General features: G+C 57.0%; 21 non-coding genes and 1 pseudogene across 21 annotated transcripts; all 22 read right to left on the bottom strand.

Annotated features, from left to right (window-relative positions):
* Nucleotides 1-74: 74 nt before the first annotated feature.
* Nucleotides 75-193, bottom strand: LOC140412870 (5S ribosomal RNA). Its single transcript, XR_011942057.1, has one exon. It is a non-coding gene; the product is annotated as a 5S ribosomal RNA (ribosomal RNA).
* Nucleotides 194-883: 690 nt separating this feature from the next.
* Nucleotides 884-1,002, bottom strand: LOC140414970 (5S ribosomal RNA). Its single transcript, XR_011944094.1, has one exon. It is a non-coding gene; the product is annotated as a 5S ribosomal RNA (ribosomal RNA).
* Nucleotides 1,003-1,696: 694 nt separating this feature from the next.
* On the bottom strand, nt 1,697-1,815 carry LOC140415115 (5S ribosomal RNA). Its single transcript, XR_011944235.1, has one exon. It is a non-coding gene; the product is annotated as a 5S ribosomal RNA (ribosomal RNA).
* A 694-nt stretch (nt 1,816-2,509) lies between these two features.
* On the bottom strand, nt 2,510-2,628 carry LOC140412869 (5S ribosomal RNA). Its single transcript, XR_011942056.1, has one exon. It is a non-coding gene; the product is annotated as a 5S ribosomal RNA (ribosomal RNA).
* Nucleotides 2,629-3,322: 694 nt separating this feature from the next.
* On the bottom strand, nt 3,323-3,441 carry LOC140412867 (5S ribosomal RNA). The gene has a single exon (XR_011942054.1). It is a non-coding gene; the product is annotated as a 5S ribosomal RNA (ribosomal RNA).
* Nucleotides 3,442-4,135: 694 nt separating this feature from the next.
* LOC140415641 (5S ribosomal RNA) lies at nt 4,136-4,244 on the bottom strand (annotated as a pseudogene).
* A 694-nt stretch (nt 4,245-4,938) lies between these two features.
* LOC140412866 (5S ribosomal RNA) lies at nt 4,939-5,057 on the bottom strand. The gene has a single exon (XR_011942053.1). It is a non-coding gene; the product is annotated as a 5S ribosomal RNA (ribosomal RNA).
* Nucleotides 5,058-5,747: 690 nt separating this feature from the next.
* LOC140412865 (5S ribosomal RNA) lies at nt 5,748-5,866 on the bottom strand. Its single transcript, XR_011942052.1, has one exon. It is a non-coding gene; the product is annotated as a 5S ribosomal RNA (ribosomal RNA).
* A 694-nt stretch (nt 5,867-6,560) lies between these two features.
* Nucleotides 6,561-6,679, bottom strand: LOC140412864 (5S ribosomal RNA). The gene has a single exon (XR_011942051.1). It is a non-coding gene; the product is annotated as a 5S ribosomal RNA (ribosomal RNA).
* A 690-nt stretch (nt 6,680-7,369) lies between these two features.
* LOC140412863 (5S ribosomal RNA) lies at nt 7,370-7,488 on the bottom strand. Its single transcript, XR_011942049.1, has one exon. It is a non-coding gene; the product is annotated as a 5S ribosomal RNA (ribosomal RNA).
* A 694-nt stretch (nt 7,489-8,182) lies between these two features.
* Nucleotides 8,183-8,301, bottom strand: LOC140412862 (5S ribosomal RNA). Its single transcript, XR_011942048.1, has one exon. It is a non-coding gene; the product is annotated as a 5S ribosomal RNA (ribosomal RNA).
* A 690-nt stretch (nt 8,302-8,991) lies between these two features.
* Nucleotides 8,992-9,110, bottom strand: LOC140412861 (5S ribosomal RNA). Its single transcript, XR_011942047.1, has one exon. It is a non-coding gene; the product is annotated as a 5S ribosomal RNA (ribosomal RNA).
* A 694-nt stretch (nt 9,111-9,804) lies between these two features.
* LOC140412860 (5S ribosomal RNA) lies at nt 9,805-9,923 on the bottom strand. Its single transcript, XR_011942046.1, has one exon. It is a non-coding gene; the product is annotated as a 5S ribosomal RNA (ribosomal RNA).
* A 694-nt stretch (nt 9,924-10,617) lies between these two features.
* LOC140412859 (5S ribosomal RNA) lies at nt 10,618-10,736 on the bottom strand. The gene has a single exon (XR_011942045.1). It is a non-coding gene; the product is annotated as a 5S ribosomal RNA (ribosomal RNA).
* A 693-nt stretch (nt 10,737-11,429) lies between these two features.
* Nucleotides 11,430-11,548, bottom strand: LOC140412858 (5S ribosomal RNA). Its single transcript, XR_011942044.1, has one exon. It is a non-coding gene; the product is annotated as a 5S ribosomal RNA (ribosomal RNA).
* A 694-nt stretch (nt 11,549-12,242) lies between these two features.
* On the bottom strand, nt 12,243-12,361 carry LOC140412856 (5S ribosomal RNA). Its single transcript, XR_011942042.1, has one exon. It is a non-coding gene; the product is annotated as a 5S ribosomal RNA (ribosomal RNA).
* A 694-nt stretch (nt 12,362-13,055) lies between these two features.
* Nucleotides 13,056-13,174, bottom strand: LOC140413261 (5S ribosomal RNA). The gene has a single exon (XR_011942436.1). It is a non-coding gene; the product is annotated as a 5S ribosomal RNA (ribosomal RNA).
* Nucleotides 13,175-13,868: 694 nt separating this feature from the next.
* LOC140412855 (5S ribosomal RNA) lies at nt 13,869-13,987 on the bottom strand. The gene has a single exon (XR_011942041.1). It is a non-coding gene; the product is annotated as a 5S ribosomal RNA (ribosomal RNA).
* A 690-nt stretch (nt 13,988-14,677) lies between these two features.
* Nucleotides 14,678-14,796, bottom strand: LOC140412854 (5S ribosomal RNA). The gene has a single exon (XR_011942040.1). It is a non-coding gene; the product is annotated as a 5S ribosomal RNA (ribosomal RNA).
* A 694-nt stretch (nt 14,797-15,490) lies between these two features.
* LOC140412853 (5S ribosomal RNA) lies at nt 15,491-15,609 on the bottom strand. The gene has a single exon (XR_011942039.1). It is a non-coding gene; the product is annotated as a 5S ribosomal RNA (ribosomal RNA).
* A 690-nt stretch (nt 15,610-16,299) lies between these two features.
* Nucleotides 16,300-16,418, bottom strand: LOC140414267 (5S ribosomal RNA). The gene has a single exon (XR_011943407.1). It is a non-coding gene; the product is annotated as a 5S ribosomal RNA (ribosomal RNA).
* Nucleotides 16,419-17,112: 694 nt separating this feature from the next.
* LOC140412852 (5S ribosomal RNA) lies at nt 17,113-17,231 on the bottom strand. The gene has a single exon (XR_011942038.1). It is a non-coding gene; the product is annotated as a 5S ribosomal RNA (ribosomal RNA).
* Nucleotides 17,232-17,574: the final 343 nt, after the last annotated feature.

Below are 17,574 nucleotides of genomic sequence, written 5' to 3'. Positions count from 1 at the left end.
CAGAGAGCAGCAAAAGGTTGGCCTGCCTCTGGTGTGGAGAGTGCTTGGCGTGAGCAGTCACTGCTGGCCGCAAAAGCCTACTGCACCTGGTATTCCCAGGCGGTCTCCCATCCAAGTACTAACCAGGCCTGAGTCTGCTTAGCTTCCGAGATCAGACGAGATCGGGCGTTTTCAGACTAGTATGGCCGTAGGCATCTGCAGCACCGTCTTCTCGCCTATTCAAGCTGGCCACCCTAGCACCCTCGCCACTTCTTCTTTCCGGTTGTTTTCAATTTTTTCTCTCTCTTTTTCTACTTCTACTTCTACTTCTCCTCCTCTTTCTCTCCTTCTCCTGCTAATTCTAGCCTATATGCCTGATACTCGCTCCCCTTCATGCCGTCCCCACCTAGCTCTCTTTTTTCTTCTCCACCTCCCCAAGGAAAACTGCAAGCCCCGCCCACCTCACACCAGCCTGCCGCCTGCACGCTGCTGCCTTTCCACATTGCAACGCTGCGCACTTCTCTCAGCACAGCCAGCACAAGGGTCAGGCAGGCAATGCAAGCCAGCTCTCTCTTCCTTCGCTTTCCACACCAGCCCCAATGCCACAACTTGCATTCATGCGGCGCCTTCAGGCTAGGAGAACGTCCTGCCGACACACTGGCTTGCGGCCACACGGGCCAGCTGGCGGGCCCATCAAAGTGCAGCACGCCAAGGCACCCAACCGTGCTGCGTTGCAAAGGCCCGGCAAAGCTGCAGCAGCTGAATGGCCCGACCAAGCCGCCTGCCTGAGTTGAGCCCGCAGGCAAGTGTTGGGAGGAATGGCGAGGACGCAGAGAGCAGCAAAAGGTTGGCCTGCCTCTGGTGTGGAGAGTGCTTGGCGTGAGCAGTCTCTGCTGGCCGCAAAAGCCTACTGCACCTGGTATTCCCAGGCGGTCTCCCATCCAAGTACTAACCAAGCCTGAGTCTGCTTAGCTTCCGAGATCAGACGAGATCGGGCGTTTTCAGACGAGTACGGCCGTAGGCATCTGCAGCACCGTCTTCTCGCCTATTCAAGTTGGCCACCCTAGCACCCTCGCCACTTCTTCTTTCCGGTTGTTTTCAATTTTTTCTCTCTCTTTTTCTACTTCTACTTCTACTTCTCCTCCTCTTTCTCTCCTTCTCCTGCTAATTCTAGCCTATATGCCTGATACTCGCTCCCCTTCATGCCGTCCCCACCTAGCTCTCTTTTTTCTTCTCCACCTCCCCAAGGAAAATTGCAAGCCCCGCCCACCTCACACCAGCCTGCCGCCTGCACGCTGCTGCCTTTCCACATTGCAACGCTGCGCACTTCTCTCAGCACAGCCAGCACAAGGGTCAGGCAGGCAATGCAAGCCAGCTCTCTCTTCCTTCGCTTTCCACACCAGCCCCAATGCCACAACTTGCATTCATGCGGCGCCTTCAGGCTAGGAGAGAGAACGTCCTGCCGACACACTGGCTTGCGGCCACACGGGCCAGCTGGCGTGCCCATCAAAGTGCAGCACGCCAAGGCACCCAACCGTGCTGCGTTGCAAAGGCCCGGCAAAGCTGCAGCAGCTGAATGGCCCGACCAAGCCGCCTGCCTGAGTTGAGCCCGCAGGCAAGTGTTGGGAGGAATGGCGAGGACGCAGAGAGCAGCAAAAGGTTGGCCTGCCTCTGGTGTGGAGAGTGCTTGGCGTGAGCAGTCTCTGCTGGCCGCAAAAGCCAACTGCACCTGGCATTCCCAGGCGGTCTCCCATCCAAGTACTAACCAGGCCTGAGTCTGCTTAGCTTCCGAGATCAGACGAGATCGGGCGTTTTCAGACTAGTATGGTCGTAGGCATCTGCAGCACCGTCTTCTCGCCTATTCAAGCTGGCCACCCTAGCACCCTCGCCACTTCTTCTTTCCGGTTGTTTTCAATTTTTTCTCTCTCTTTTTCTACTTCTACTTCTACTTCTCCTCCTCTTTCTCTCCTTCTCCTGCTAATTCTAGCCTATATGCCTGATACTCGCTCCCCTTCATGCCATCCCCACCGAGCTCTCTTTTTTCTTCTCCACCTCCTCAAGGAAAACTGCAAGCCCCGCCTACCTCACACCAGCCTGCCGCCTGCACGCTGCTGCCTTTCCACATTGCAACGCTGCGCACTTCTCTCAGCACAGCCAGCACAAGGGTCAGGCAGGCAATGCAAGCCAGCTCTCTCTTCCTTCGCTTTCCACACCAGCCCCAATGCCACAACTTGCATTCATGCGGCGCTTTCAGGCTAGGAGAGAGAACGTCCTGCCGACACACTGGCTTGCGGCCACACGGGCCAGCTGGCGTGCCCATCAAAGTGCAGCACGCCAAGGCACACAACCGTGCTGCGTTGCAAAGGCCCGGCAAAGCTGCAGCAGCTGAATGGCCCGACCAAGCCGCCTGCCTGAGTTGAGCCCGCAGGCAAGTGTTGGGAGGAATGGCGAGGACGCAGAGAGCAGCAAAAGGTTGGCCTGCCTCTGGTGTGGAGAGTGCTTGGCGTGAGCAGTCTCTGCTGGCCGCAAAAGCCTACTGCACCTGGTATTCCCAGGCGGTCTCCCATCCAAGTACTAACCAGGCCTGAGTCTGCTTAGCTTCCGAGATCAGACGAGATCGGGCGTTTTCAGACTAGTATGGCCGTAGGCATCTGCAACACCGTCTTCTCGCCTATTCAAGCTGGCCACCCTAGCACCCTCGCCACTTCTTCTTTCCGGTTGTTTTCAATTTTTTCTCTCTCTTTTTCTACTTCTACTTCTACTTCTCCTCCTCTTTCTCTCCTTCTCCTGCTAATTCTAGCCTATATGCCTGATACTCGCTCCCCTTCATGCCATCCCCACCGAGCTCTCTTTTTTCTTCTCCACCTCCTCAAGGAAAACTGCAAGCCCCGCCTACCTCACACCAGCCTGCCGCCTGCACGCTGCTGCCTTTCCACATTGCAACGCTGCGCACTTCTCTCAGCACAGCCAGCACAAGGGTCAGGCAGGCAATGCAAGCCAGCTCTCTCTTCCTTCGCTTTCCACACCAGCCCCAATGCCACAACTTGCATTCATGCGGCGCCTTCAGGCTAGGAGAGAGAACGTCCTGCCGACACACTGGCTTGCGGCCACACGGGCCAGCTGGCGTGCCCATCAAAGTGCAGCACGCCAAGGCAAACAACCGTGCTGCGTTGCAAAGGCCCGGCAAAGCTGCAGCAGCTGAATGGCCCGACCAAGCCGCCTGCCTGAGTTGAGCCCGCAGGCAAGTGTTGGGAGGAATGGCGAGGACGCAGAGAGCAGCAAAAGGTTGGCCTGCCTCTGGTGTGGAGAGTGCTTGGCGTGAGCAGTCACTGCTGGCCGCAAAAGCCTACTGCACCTGGTATTCCCAGGCGGTCTCCCATCCAAGTACTAACCAGGCCTGAGTCTGCTTAGCTTCCGAGATCAGACGAGATCGGGCGTTTTCAGACTAGTATGGCCGTAGGCATCTGCAGCACCGTCTTCTCGCCTATTCAAGCTGGCCACCCTAGCACCCTCGCCACTTCTTCTTTCCGGTTGTTTTCAATTTTTTCTCTCTCTTTTTCTACTTCTACTTCTACTTCTCCTCCTCTTTCTCTCCTTCTCCTGCTAATTCTAGCCTATATGCCTGATACTCGCTCCCCTTCATGCCGTCCCCACCTAGCTCTCTTTTTTCTTCTCCACCTCCCCAAGGAAAACTGCAAGCCCCGCCCACCTCACACCAGCCTGCCGCCTGCACGCTGCTGCCTTTCCACATTGCAACGCTGCGCACTTCTCTCAGCACAGCCAGCACAAGGGTCAGGCAGGCAATGCAAGCCAGCTCTCTCTTCCTTCGCTTTCCACACCAGCCCCAATGCCACAACTTGCATTCATGCGGCGCCTTCAGGCTAGGAGAGAGAACGTCCTGCCGACACACTGGCTTGCGGCCACACGGGCCAGCTGGCGTGCCCATCAAAGTGCAGCACGCCAAGGCACACAACCGTGCTGCGTTGCAAAGGCCCGGCAAAGCTGCAGCAGCTGAATGGCCCGACCAAGCCGCCTGCCTGAGTTGAGCCCGCAGGCAAGTGTTGGGAGGAATGGCGAGGACGCAGAGAGCAGCAAAAGGTTGGCCTGCCTCTGGTGTGGAGAGTGCTTGGCGTGAGCAGTCTCTGCTGGCCGCAAAAGCCTACTGCACCTGGTATTCCCAGGCGGTCTCCCATCCAAGTACTAACCAGGCCTGAGTCTGCTTAGCTTCCGAGATCAGACGTTTTCAGACTAGTATGGCCGTAGGCATCTGCAGCACCGTCTTCTCGCCTATTCATGCTGGCCACCCTAGCACCCTCGCCACTTCTTCTTTCCGGTTGTTTTCAATTTTTTCTCTCTCTTTTTCTACTTCTACTTCTACTTCTCCTCCTCTTTCTCTCCTTCTCCTGCTAATTCTAGCCTATATGCCTGATACTCGCTCCCCTTCATGCCATCCCCACCGAGCTCTCTTTTTTCTTCTCCACCTCCTCAAGGAAAACTGCAAGCCCCGCCTACCTCACACCAGCCTGCCGCCTGCACGCTGCTGCCTTTCCACATTGCAACGCTGCGCACTTCTCTCAGCACAGCCAGCACAAGGGTCAGGCAGGCAATGCAAGCCAGCTCTCTCTTCCTTCGCTTTCCACACCAGCCCCAATGCCACAACTTGCATTCATGCGGCGCCTTCAGGCTAGGAGAGAGAACGTCCTGCCGACACACTGGCTTGCGGCCACACGGGCCAGCTGGCGTGCCCATCAAAGTGCAGCACGCCAAGGCACACAACCGTGCTGCGTTGCAAAGGCCCGGCAAAGCTGCAGCAGCTGAATGGCCCGACCAAGCCGCCTGCCTGACTTGAGCCCGCAGGCAAGTGTTGGGAGGAATGGCGAGGACACAGAGAGCAGCAAAAGGTTGGCCTGCCTCTGGTGTGGAGAGTGCTTGGCGTGAGCAGTCACTGCTGGCCGCAAAAGCCTACTGCACCTGGTATTCCCAGGCGGTCTCCCATCCAAGTACTAACCAGGCCTGAGTCTGCTTAGCTTCCGAGATCAGACGAGATCGGGCGTTTTCAGACTAGTATGGCCGTAGGCATCTGCAGCACCGTCTTCTCGCCTATTCAAGCTGGCCACCCTAGCACCCTCGCCACTTCTTCTTTCCGGTTGTTTTCAATTTTTTCTCTCTCTTTTTCTACTTCTACTTCTACTTCTCCTCCTCTTTCTCTCCTTCTCCTGCTAATTCTAGCCTATATGCCTGATACTCGCTCCCCTTCATGCCGTCCCCACCTAGCTCTCTTTTTTCTTCTCCACCTCCCCAAGGAAAACTGCAAGCCCCGCCCACCTCACACCAGCCTGCCGCCTGCACGCTGCTGCCTTTCCACATTGCAACGCTGCGCACTTCTCTCAGCACAGCCAGCACAAGGGTCAGGCAGGCAATGCAAGCCAGCTCTCTCTTCCTTCGCTTTCCACACCAGCCCCAATGCCACAACTTGCATTCATGCGGCGCCTTCAGGCTAGGAGAACGTCCTGCCGACACACTGGCTTGCGGCCACACGGGCCAGCTGGCGGGCCCATCAAAGTGCAGCACGCCAAGGCACCCAACCGTGCTGCGTTGCAAAGGCCCGGCAAAGCTGCAGCAGCTGAATGGCCCGACCAAGCCGCCTGCCTGAGTTGAGCCCGCAGGCAAGTGTTGGGAGGAATGGCGAGGACGCAGAGAGCAGCAAAAGGTTGGCCTGCCTCTGGTGTGGAGAGTGCTTGGCGTGAGCAGTCTCTGCTGGCCGCAAAAGCCTACTGCACCTGGTATTCCCAGGCGGTCTCCCATCCAAGTACTAACCAGGCCTGAGTCTGCTTAGCTTCCGAGATCAGACGAGATCGGGCGTTTTCAGACTAGTATGGCCGTAGGCATCTGCAACACCGTCTTCTCGCCTATTCAAGCTGGCCACCCTAGCACCCTCGCCACTTCTTCTTTCCGGTTGTTTTCAATTTTTTCTCTCTCTTTTTCTACTTCTACTTCTACTTCTCCTCCTCTTTCTCTCCTTCTCCTGCTAATTCTAGCCTATATGCCTGATACTCGCTCCCCTTCATGCCATCCCCACCGAGCTCTCTTTTTTCTTCTCCACCTCCTCAAGGAAAACTGCAAGCCCCGCCTACCTCACACCAGCCTGCCGCCTGCACGCTGCTGCCTTTCCACATTGCAACGCTGCGCACTTCTCTCAGCACAGCCAGCACAAGGGTCAGGCAGGCAATGCAAGCCAGCTCTCTCTTCCTTCGCTTTCCACACCAGCCCCAATGCCACAACTTGCATTCATGCGGCGCCTTCAGGCTAGGAGAGAGAACGTCCTGCCGACACAGTGGCTTGCGGCCACACGGGCCAGCTGGCGTGCCCATCAAAGTGCAGCACGCCAAGGCACACAACCGTGCTGCGTTGCAAAGGCCCGGCAAAGCTGCAGCAGCTGAATGGCCCGACCAAGCCGCCTGCCTGACTTGAGCCCGCAGGCAAGTGTTGGGAGGAATGGCGAGGACACAGAGAGCAGCAAAAGGTTGGCCTGCCTCTGGTGTGGAGAGTGCTTGGCGTGAGCAGTCACTGCTGGCCGCAAAAGCCTACTGCACCTGGTATTCCCAGGCGGTCTCCCATCCAAGTACTAACCAGGCCTGAGTCTGCTTAGCTTCCGAGATCAGACGAGATCGGGCGTTTTCAGACTAGTATGGCCGTAGGCATCTGCAGCACCGTCTTCTCGCCTATTCAAGCTGGCCACCCTAGCACCCTCGCCACTTCTTCTTTCCGGTTGTTTTCAATTTTTTCTCTCTCTTTTTCTACTTCTACTTCTACTTCTCCTCCTCTTTCTCTCCTTCTCCTGCTAATTCTAGCCTATATGCCTGATACTCGCTCCCCTTCATGCCGTCCCCACCTAGCTCTCTTTTTTCTTCTCCACCTCCCCAAGGAAAACTGCAAGCCCCGCCCACCTCACACCAGCCTGCCGCCTGCACGCTGCTGCCTTTCCACATTGCAACGCTGCGCACTTCTCTCAGCACAGCCAGCACAAGGGTCAGGCAGGCAATGCAAGCCAGCTCTCTCTTCCTTCGCTTTCCACACCAGCCCCAATGCCACAACTTGCATTCATGCGGCGCCTTCAGGCTAGGAGAACGTCCTGCCGACACACTGGCTTGCGGCCACACGGGCCAGCTGGCGGGCCCATCAAAGTGCAGCACGCCAAGGCACCCAACCGTGCTGCGTTGCAAAGGCCCGGCAAAGCTGCAGCAGCTGAATGGCCCGACCAAGCCGCCTGCCTGAGTTGAGCCCGCAGGCAAGTGTTGGGAGGAATGGCGAGGACGCAGAGAGCAGCAAAAGGTTGGCCTGCCTCTGGTGTGGAGAGTGCTTGGCGTGAGCAGTCTCTGCTGGCCGCAAAAGCCTACTGCACCTGGTATTCCCAGGCGGTCTCCCATCCAAGTACTAACCAGGCCTGAGTCTGCTTAGCTTCCGAGATCAGACGAGATCGGGCGTTTTCAGACTAGTATGGCCGTAGGCATCTGCAACACCGTCTTCTCGCCTATTCAAGCTGGCCACCCTAGCACCCTCGCCACTTCTTCTTTCCGGTTGTTTTCAATTTTTTCTCTCTCTTTTTCTACTTCTACTTCTACTTCTCCTCCTCTTTCTCTCCTTCTCCTGCTAATTCTAGCCTATATGCCTGATACTCGCTCCCCTTCATGCCATCCCCACCGAGCTCTCTTTTTTCTTCTCCACCTCCTCAAGGAAAACTGCAAGCCCCGCCTACCTCACACCAGCCTGCCGCCTGCACGCTGCTGCCTTTCCACATTGCAACGCTGCGCACTTCTCTCAGCACAGCCAGCACAAGGGTCAGGCAGGCAATGCAAGCCAGCTCTCTCTTCCTTCGCTTTCCACACCAGCCCCAATGCCACAACTTGCATTCATGCGGCGCCTTCAGGCTAGGAGAGAGAACGTCCTGCCGACACACTGGCTTGCGGCCACACGGGCCAGCTGGCGTGCCCATCAAAGTGCAGCACGCCAAGGCAAACAACCGTGCTGCGTTGCAAAGGCCCGGCAAAGCTGCAGCAGCTGAATGGCCCGACCAAGCCGCCTGCCTGAGTTGAGCCCGCAGGCAAGTGTTGGGAGGAATGGCGAGGACGCAGAGAGCAGCAAAAGGTTGGCCTGCCTCTGGTGTGGAGAGTGCTTGGCGTGAGCAGTCACTGCTGGCCGCAAAAGCCTACTGCACCTGGTATTCCCAGGCGGTCTCCCATCCAAGTACTAACCAGGCCTGAGTCTGCTTAGCTTCCGAGATCAGACGAGATCGGGCGTTTTCAGACTAGTATGGCCGTAGGCATCTGCAGCACCGTCTTCTCGCCTATTCAAGCTGGCCACCCTAGCACCCTCGCCACTTCTTCTTTCCGGTTGTTTTCAATTTTTTCTCTCTCTTTTTCTACTTCTACTTCTACTTCTCCTCCTCTTTCTCTCCTTCTCCTGCTAATTCTAGCCTATATGCCTGATACTCGCTCCCCTTCATGCCGTCCCCACCTAGCTCTCTTTTTTCTTCTCCACCTCCCCAAGGAAAACTGCAAGCCCCGCCCACCTCACACCAGCCTGCCGCCTGCACGCTGCTGCCTTTCCACATTGCAACGCTGCGCACTTCTCTCAGCACAGCCAGCACAAGGGTCAGGCAGGCAATGCAAGCCAGCTCTCTCTTCCTTCGCTTTCCACACCAGCCCCAATGCCACAACTTGCATTCATGCGGCGCCTTCAGGCTAGGAGAACGTCCTGCCGACACACTGGCTTGCGGCCACACGGGCCAGCTGGCGGGCCCATCAAAGTGCAGCACGCCAAGGCACCCAACCGTGCTGCGTTGCAAAGGCCCGGCAAAGCTGCAGCAGCTGAATGGCCCGACCAAGCCGCCTGCCTGAGTTGAGCCCGCAGGCAAGTGTTGGGAGGAATGGCGAGGACGCAGAGAGCAGCAAAAGGTTGGCCTGCCTCTGGTGTGGAGAGTGCTTGGCGTGAGCAGTCTCTGCTGGCCGCAAAAGCCTACTGCACCTGGTATTCCCAGGCGGTCTCCCATCCAAGTACTAACCAGGCCTGAGTCTGCTTAGCTTCCGAGATCAGACGAGATCGGGCGTTTTCAGACTAGTATGGCCGTAGGCATCTGCAGCACCGTCTTCTCGCCTATTCAAGTTGGCCACCCTAGCACCCTCGCCACTTCTTCTTTCCGGTTGTTTTCAATTTTTTATCTCTCTTTTTCTACTTCTACTTCTACTTCTCCTCCTCTTTCTCTCCTTCTCCTGCTAATTCTAGCCTATATGCCTGATACTCGCTCCCCTTCATGCCGTCCCCACCTAGCTCTCTTTTTTCTTCTCCACCTCCCCAAGGAAAACTGCAAGCCCCGCCCACCTCACACCAGCCTGCCGCCTGCACGCTGCTGCCTTTCCACATTGCAACGCTGCGCACTTCTCTCAGCACAGCCAGCACAAGGGTCAGGCAGGCAATGCAAGCCAGCTCTCTCTTCCTTCGCTTTCCACACCAGCCCCAATGCCACAACTTGCATTCATGCGGCGCCTTCAGGCTAGGAGAGAGAACGTCCTGCCGACACACTGGCTTGCGGCCACACGGGCCAGCTGGCGTGCCCATCAAAGTGCAGCACGCCAAGGCACACAACCGTGCTGCGTTGCAAAGGCCCGGCAAAGCTGCAGCAGCTGAATGGCCCGACCAAGCCGCCTGCCTGAGTTGAGCCCGCAGGCAAGTGTTGGGAGGAATGGCGAGGACGCAGAGAGCAGCAAAAGGTTGGCCTGCCTCTGGTGTGGAGAGTGCTTGGCGTGAGCAGTCTCTGCTGGCCGCAAAAGCCTACTGCACCTGGTATTCCCAGGCGGTCTCCCATCCAAGTACTAACCAGGCCTGAGTCTGCTTAGCTTCCGAGATCAGACGAGATCGGGCGTTTTCAGACTAGTATGGCCGTAGGCATCTGCAGCACCGTCTTCTCGCCTATTCAAGCTGGCCACCCTAGCACCCTCGCCACTTCTTCTTTCCGGTTGTTTTCAATTTTTTCTCTCTCTTTTTCTACTTCTACTTCTACTTCTCCTCCTCTTTCTCTCCTTCTCCTGCTAATTCTAGCCTATATGCCTGATACTCGCTCCCCTTCATGCCGTCCCCACCTAGCTCTCTTTTTTCTTCTCCACCTCCCCAAGGAAAACTGCAAGCCCCGCCCACCTCACACCAGCCTGCCGCCTGCACGCTGCTGCCTTTCCACATTGCAACGCTGCGCACTTCTCTCAGCACAGCCAGCACAAGGGTCAGGCAGGCAATGCAAGCCAGCTCTCTCTTCCTTCGCTTTCCACACCAGCCCCAATGCCACAACTTGCATTCATGCGGCGCCTTCAGGCTAGGAGAGAGAACGTCCTGCCGACACACTGGCTTGCGGCCACACGGGCCAGCTGGCGTGCCCATCAAAGTGCAGCACGCCAAGGCACACAACCGTGCTGCGTTGCAAAGGCCCGGCAAAGCTGCAGCAGCTGAATGGCCCGACCAAGCCGCCTGCCTGAGTTGAGCCCGCAGGCAAGTGTTGGGAGGAATGGCGAGGACGCAGAGAGCAGCAAAAGGTTGGCCTGCCTCTGGTGTGGAGAGTGCTTGGCGTGAGCAGTCTCTGCTGGCCGCAAAAGCCTACTGCACCTGGTATTCCCAGGCGGTCTCCCATCCAAGTACTAACCAGGCCTGAGTCTGCTTAGCTTCCGAGATCAGACGAGATCGGGCGTTTTCAGACTAGTATGGCCGTAGGCATCTGCAGCACCGTCTTCTCGCCTATTCAAGCTGGCCACCCTAGCACCCTCGCCACTTCTTCTTTCCGGTTGTTTTCAGTTTTTTCTCTCTCTTTTTCTACTTCTACTTCTACTTCTCCTCCTCTTTCTCTCCTTCTCCTGCTAATTCTAGCCTATATGCCTGATACTCGCTCCCCTTCATGCCATCCCCACCGAGCTCTCTTTTTTCTTCTCCACCTCCTCAAGGAAAACTGCAAGCCCCGCCTACCTCACACCAGCCTGCCGCCTGCACGCTGCTGCCTTTCCACATTGCAACGCTGCGCACTTCTCTCAGCACAGCCAGCACAAGGGTCAGGCAGGCAATGCAAGCCAGCTCTCTCTTCCTTCGCTTTCCACACCAGCCCCAATGCCACAACTTGCATTCATGCGGCGCCTTCAGGCTAGGAGAGAGAACGTCCTGCCGACACACTGGCTTGCGCCACACGGGCCAGCTGGCGTGCCCATCAAAGTGCAGCACGCCAAGGCACACAACCGTGCTGCGTTGCAAAGGCCCGGCAAAGCTGCAGCAGCTGAATGGCCCGACCAAGCCGCCTGCCTGAGTTGAGCCCGCAGGCAAGTGTTGGGAGGAATGGCGAGGACGCAGAGAGCAGCAAAAGGTTGGCCTGCCTCTGGTGTGGAGAGTGCTTGGCGTGAGCAGTCACTGCTGGCCGCAAAAGCCTACTGCACCTGGTATTCCCAGGCGGTCTCCCATCCAAGTACTAACCAGGCCTGAGTCTGCTTAGCTTCCGAGATCAGACGAGATCGGGCGTTTTCAGACTAGTATGGCCGTAGGCATCTGCAGCACCGTCTTCTCGCCTATTCAAGCTGGCCACCCTAGCACCCTCGCCACTTCTTCTTTCCGGTAGTTTTCAGTTTTTTCTCTCTCTTTTTCTACTTCTACTTCTACTTCTCCTCCTCTTTCTCTCCTTCTCCTGCTAATTCTAGCCTATATGCCTGATACTCGCTCCCCTTCATGCCATCCCCACCGAGCTCTCTTTTTTTTTCTCCACCTCCTCAAGGAAAACTGCAAGCCCCGCCTACCTCACACCAGCCTGCCGCCTGCACGCTGCTGCCTTTCCACATTGCAACGCTGCGCACTTCTCTCAGCACAGCCAGCACAAGGGTCAGGCAGGCAATGCAAGCCAGCTCTCTCTTCCTTCGCTTTCCACACCAGCCCCAATGCCACAACTTGCATTCATGCGGCGCCTTCAGGCTAGGAGAGAGAACGTCCTGCCGACACACTGGCTTGCGGCCACACGGGCCAGCTGGCGTGCCCATCAAAGTGCAGCACGCCAAGGCACACAACCGTGCTGCGTTGCAAAGGCCCGGCAAAGCTGCAGCAGCTGAATGGCCCGACCAAGCCGCCTGCCTGAGTTGAGCCCGCAGGCAAGTGTTGGGAGGAATGGCGAGGACGCAGAGAGCAGCAAAAGGTTGGCCTGCCTCTGGTGTGGAGAGTGCTTGGCGTGAGCAGTCACTGCTGGCCGCAAAAGCCTACTGCACCTGGTATTCCCAGGCGGTCTCCCATCCAAGTACTAACCAGGCCTGAGTCTGCTTAGCTTCCGAGATCAGACGAGATCGGGCGTTTTCAGACTAGTATGGCCGTAGGCATCTGCAGCACCGTCTTCTCGCCTATTCAAGCTGGCCACCCTAGCACCCTCGCCACTTCTTCTTTCCGGTTGTTTTCAATTTTTTCTCTCTCTTTTTCTACTTCTACTTCTACTTCTCCTCCTCTTTCTCTCCTTCTCCTGCTAATTCTAGCCTATATGCCTGATACTCGCTCCCCTTCATGCCGTCCCCACCTAGCTCTCTTTTTTCTTCTCCACCTCCCCAAGGAAAACTGCAAGCCCCGCCCACCTCACACCAGCCTGCCGCCTGCACGCTGCTGCCTTTCCACATTGCAACGCTGCGCACTTCTCTCAGCACAGCCAGCACAAGGGTCAGGCAGGCAATGCAAGCCAGCTCTCTCTTCCTTCGCTTTCCACACCAGCCCCAATGCCACAACTTGCATTCATGCGGCGCCTTCAGGCTAGGAGAGAGAACGTCCTGCCGACACACTGGCTTGCGGCCACACGGGCCAGCTGGCGTGCCCATCAAAGTGCAGCACGCCAAGGCACACAACCGTGCTGCGTTGCAAAGGCCCGGCAAAGCTGCAGCAGCTGAATGGCCCGACCAAGCCGCCTGCCTGAGTTGAGCCCGCAGGCAAGTGTTGGGAGGAATGGCGAGGACGCAGAGAGCAGCAAAAGGTTGGCCTGCCTCTGGTGTGGAGAGTGCTTGGCGTGAGCAGTCTCTGCTGGCCGCAAAAGCCTACTGCACCTGGTATTCCCAGGCGGTCTCCCATCCAAGTACTAACCAGGCCTGAGTCTGCTTAGCTTCCGAGATCAGACGAGATCGGGCGTTTTCAGACTAGTATGGCGGTAGGCATCTGCAGCACCGTCTTCTCGCCTATTCAAGCTGGCCACCCTAGCACCCTCGCCACTTCTTCTTTCCGGTTGTTTTCAGTTTTTTCTCTCTCTTTTTCTACTTCTACTTCTACTTCTCCTCCTCTTTCTCTCCTTCTCCTGCTAATTCTAGCCTATATGCCTGATACTCGCTCCCCTTCATGCCATCCCCACCGAGCTCTCTTTTTTCTTCTCCACCTCCTCAAGGAAAACTGCAAGCCCCGCCTACCTCACACCAGCCTGCCGCCTGCACGCTGCTGCCTTTCCACATTGCAACGCTGCGCACTTCTCTCAGCACAGCCAGCACAAGGGTCAGGCAGGCAATGCAAGCCAGCTCTCTCTTCCTTCGCTTTCCACACCAGCCCCAATGCCACAACTTGCATTCATGCGGCGCCTTCAGGCTAGGAGAGAGAACGTCCTGCCGACACACTGGCTTGCGGCCACACGGGCCAGCTGGCGTGCCCATCAAAGTGCAGCACGCCAAGGCACACAACCGTGCTGCGTTGCAAAGGCCCGGCAAAGCTGCAGCAGCTGAATGGCCCGACCAAGCCGCCTGCCTGAGTTGAGCCCGCAGGCAAGTGTTGGGAGGAATGGCGAGGACGCAGAGAGCAGCAAAAGGTTGGCCTGCCTCTGGTGTGGAGAGTGCTTGGCGTGAGCAGTCACTGCTGGCCGCAAAAGCCTACTGCACCTGGTATTCCCAGGCGGTCTCCCATCCAAGTACTAACCAGGCCTGAGTCTGCTTAGCTTCCGAGATCAGACGAGATCGGGCGTTTTCAGACTAGTATGGCCGTAGGCATCTGCAGCACCGTCTTCTCGCCTATTCAAGCTGGCCACCCTAGCACCCTCGCCACTTCTTCTTTCCGGTTGTTTTCAATTTTTTCTCTCTCTTTTTCTACTTCTACTTCTACTTCTCCTCCTCTTTCTCTCCTTCTCCTGCTAATTCTAGCCTATATGCCTGATACTCGCTCCCCTTCATGCCGTCCCCACCTAGCTCTCTTTTTTCTTCTCCACCTCCCCAAGGAAAACTGCAAGCCCCGCCCACCTCACACCAGCCTGCCGCCTGCACGCTGCTGCCTTTCCACATTGCAACGCTGCGCACTTCTCTCAGCACAGCCAGCACAAGGGTCAGGCAGGCAATGCAAGCCAGCTCTCTCTTCCTTCGCTTTCCACACCAGCCCCAATGCCACAACTTGCATTCATGCGGCGCCTTCAGGCTAGGAGAACGTCCTGCCGACACACTGGCTTGCGGCCACACGGGCCAGCTGGCGGGCCCATCAAAGTGCAGCACGCCAAGGCACCCAACCGTGCTGCGTTGCAAAGGCCCGGCAAAGCTGCAGCAGCTGAATGGCCCGACCAAGCCGCCTGCCTGAGTTGAGCCCGCAGGCAAGTGTTGGGAGGAATGGCGAGGACGCAGAGAGCAGCAAAAGGTTGGCCTGCCTCTGGTGTGGAGAGTGCTTGGCGTGAGCAGTCACTGCTGGCCGCAAAAGCCTACTGCACCTGGTATTCCCAGGCGGTCTCCCATCCAAGTACTAACCAGGCCTGAGTCTGCTTAGCTTCCGAGATCAGACGAGATCGGGCGTTTTCAGACTAGTATGGCCGTAGGCATCTGCAGCACCGTCTTCTCGCCTATTCAAGCTGGCCACCCTAGCACCCTCGCCACTTCTTCGTTCCGGTTGTTTTCAATTTTTTCTCTCTCTTTTTCTACTTCTACTTCTACTTCTCCTCCTCTTTCTCTCCTTCTCCTGCTAATTCTAGCCTATATGCCTGATACTCGCTCCCCTTCATGCCATCCCCACCGAGCTCTCTTTTTTCTTCTCCACCTCCTCAAGGAAAACTGCAAGCCCCGTCTACCTCACACCAGCCTGCCGCCTGCACGCTGCTGCCTTTCCACATTGCAACGCTGCGCACTTCTCTCAGCACAGCCAGCACAAGGGTCAGGCAGGCAATGCAAGCCAGCTCTCTCTTCCTTCGCTTTCCACACCAGCCCCAATGCCACAACTTGCATTCATGCGGCGCCTTCAGGCTAGGAGAGAGAACGTCCTGCCGACACACTGGCTTGCGGCCACACGGGCCAGCTGGCGTGCCCATCAAAGTGCAGCACGCCAAGGCACACAACCGTGCTGCGTTGCAAAGGCCCGGCAAAGCTGCAGCAGCTGAATGGCCCGACCAAGCCGCCTGCCTGAGTTGAGCCCGCAGGCAAGTGTTGGGAGGAATGGCGAGGACGCAGAGAGCAGCAAAAGGTTGGCCTGCCTCTGGTGTGGAGAGTGCTTGGCGTGAGCAGTCACTGCTGGCCGCAAAAGCCTACTGCACCTGGTATTCCCAGGCGGTCTCCCATCCAAGTACTAACCAGGCCTGAGTCTGCTTAGCTTCCGAGATCAGACGAGATCGGGCGTTTTCAGACTAGTATGGCCGTAGGCATCTGCAGCACCGTCTTCTCGCCTATTCAAGCTGGCCACCCTAGCACCCTCGCCACTTCTTCTTTCCGGTTGTTTTCAATTTTTTCTCTCTCTTTTTCTACTTCTACTTCTACTTCTCCTCCTCTTTCTCTCCTTCTCCTGCTAATTCTAGCCTATATGCCTGATACTCGCTCCCCTTCATGCCGTCCCCACCTAGCTCTCTTTTTTCTTCTCCACCTCCCCAAGGAAAACTGCAAGCCCCGCCCACCTCACACCAGCCTGCCGCCTGCACGCTGCTGCCTTTCCACATTGCAACGCTGCACACTTCTCTCAGCACAGCCAGCACAAGGGTCAGGCAGGCAATGCAAGCCAGCTCTCTCTTCCTTCGCTTTCCACACCAGCCCCAATGCCACAACTTGCATTCATGCGGCGCCTTCAGGCTAGGAGAACGTCCTGCCGACACACTGGCTTGCGGCCACACGGGCCAGCTGGCGGGCCCATCAAAGTGCAGCACGCCAAGGCACCCAACCGTGCTGCGTTGCAAAGGCCCGGCAAAGCTGCAGCAGCTGAATGGCCCGACCAAGCCGCCTGCCTGAGTTGAGCCCGCAGGCAAGTGTTGGGAGGAATGGCGAGGACGCAGAGAGCAGCAAAAGGTTGGCCTGCCTCTGGTGTGGAGAGTGCTTGGCGTGAGCAGTCTCTGCTGGCCGCAAAAGCCTACTGCACCTGGTATTCCCAGGCGGTCTCCCATCCAAGTACTAACCAGGCCTGAGTCTGCTTAGTTTCCGAGATCAGACGAGATCGGGCGTTTTCAGACTAGTATGGCCGTAGGCATCTGCAGCACCGTCTTCTCGCCTATTCAAGCTGGCCACCCTAGCACCCTCGCCACTTCTTCTTTCCGGTTGTTTTCAATTTTTTCTCTCTCTTTTTCTACTTCTACTTCTACTTCTCCTCCTCTTTCTCTCCTTCTCCTGCTAATTCTAGCCTATATGCCTGATACTCGCTCCCCTTCATGCCATCCCCACCGAGCTCTCTTTTTTCTTCTCCACCTCCTCAAGGAAAACTGCAAGCCCCGTCTACCTCACACCAGCCTGCCGCCTGCACGCTGCTGCCTTTCCACATTGCAACGCTGCGCACTTCTCTCAGCACAGCCAGCACAAGGGTCAGGCAGGCAATGCAAGCCAGCTCTCTCTTCCTTCGCTTTCCACACCAGCCCCAATGCCACAACTTGCATTCATGCGGCGCCTTCAGGCTAGGAGAGAGAACGTCCTGCCGACACACTGGCTTGCGGCCACACGGGCCAGCTGGCGTGCCCATCAAAGTGCAGCACGCCAAGGCACACAACCGTGCTGCGTTGCAAAGGCCCGGCAAAGCTGCAGCAGCTGAATGGCCCGACCAAGCCGCCTGCCTGAGTTGAGCCCGCAGGCAAGTGTTGGGAGGAATGGCGAGGACGCAGAGAGCAGCAAAAGGTTGGCCTGCCTCTGGTGTGGAGAGTGCTTGGCGTGAGCAGTCACTGCTGGCCGCAAAAGCCTACTGCACCTGGTATTCCCAGGCGGTCTCCCATCCAAGTACTAACCAGGCCTGAGTCTGCTTAGCTTCCGAGATCAGACGAGATCGGGCGTTTTCAGACTAGTATGGCCGTAGGCATCTGCAGCACCGTCTTCTCGCCTATTCAAGCTGGCCACCCTAGCACCCTCGCCACTTCTTCTTTCCGGTTGTTTTCAATTTTTTCTCTCTCTTTTTCTACTTCTACTTCTACTTCTCCTCCTCTTTCTCTCCTTCTCCTGCTAATTCTAGCCTATATGCCTGATACTCGCTCCCCTTCATGCCGTCCCCACCTAGCTCTCTTTTTTCTTCTCCACCTCCCCAAGGAAAACTGCAAGCCCCGCCCACCTCACACCAGCCTGCCGCCTGCACGCTGCTGCCTTTCCACATTGCAACGCTGCACACTTCTCTCAGCACAGCCAGCACAAGGGTCAGGCAGGCAAT

Source organism: Scyliorhinus torazame, chromosome 4 (assembly GCF_047496885.1).
Source record: "Scyliorhinus torazame isolate Kashiwa2021f chromosome 4, sScyTor2.1, whole genome shotgun sequence".
Classification (NCBI taxonomy): Eukaryota; Metazoa; Chordata; class Chondrichthyes; order Carcharhiniformes; family Scyliorhinidae; genus Scyliorhinus; species Scyliorhinus torazame.
Note: the sequence above shows the minus strand (reverse complement) of the source record. Positions and strands in the feature narration are given on the sequence as shown.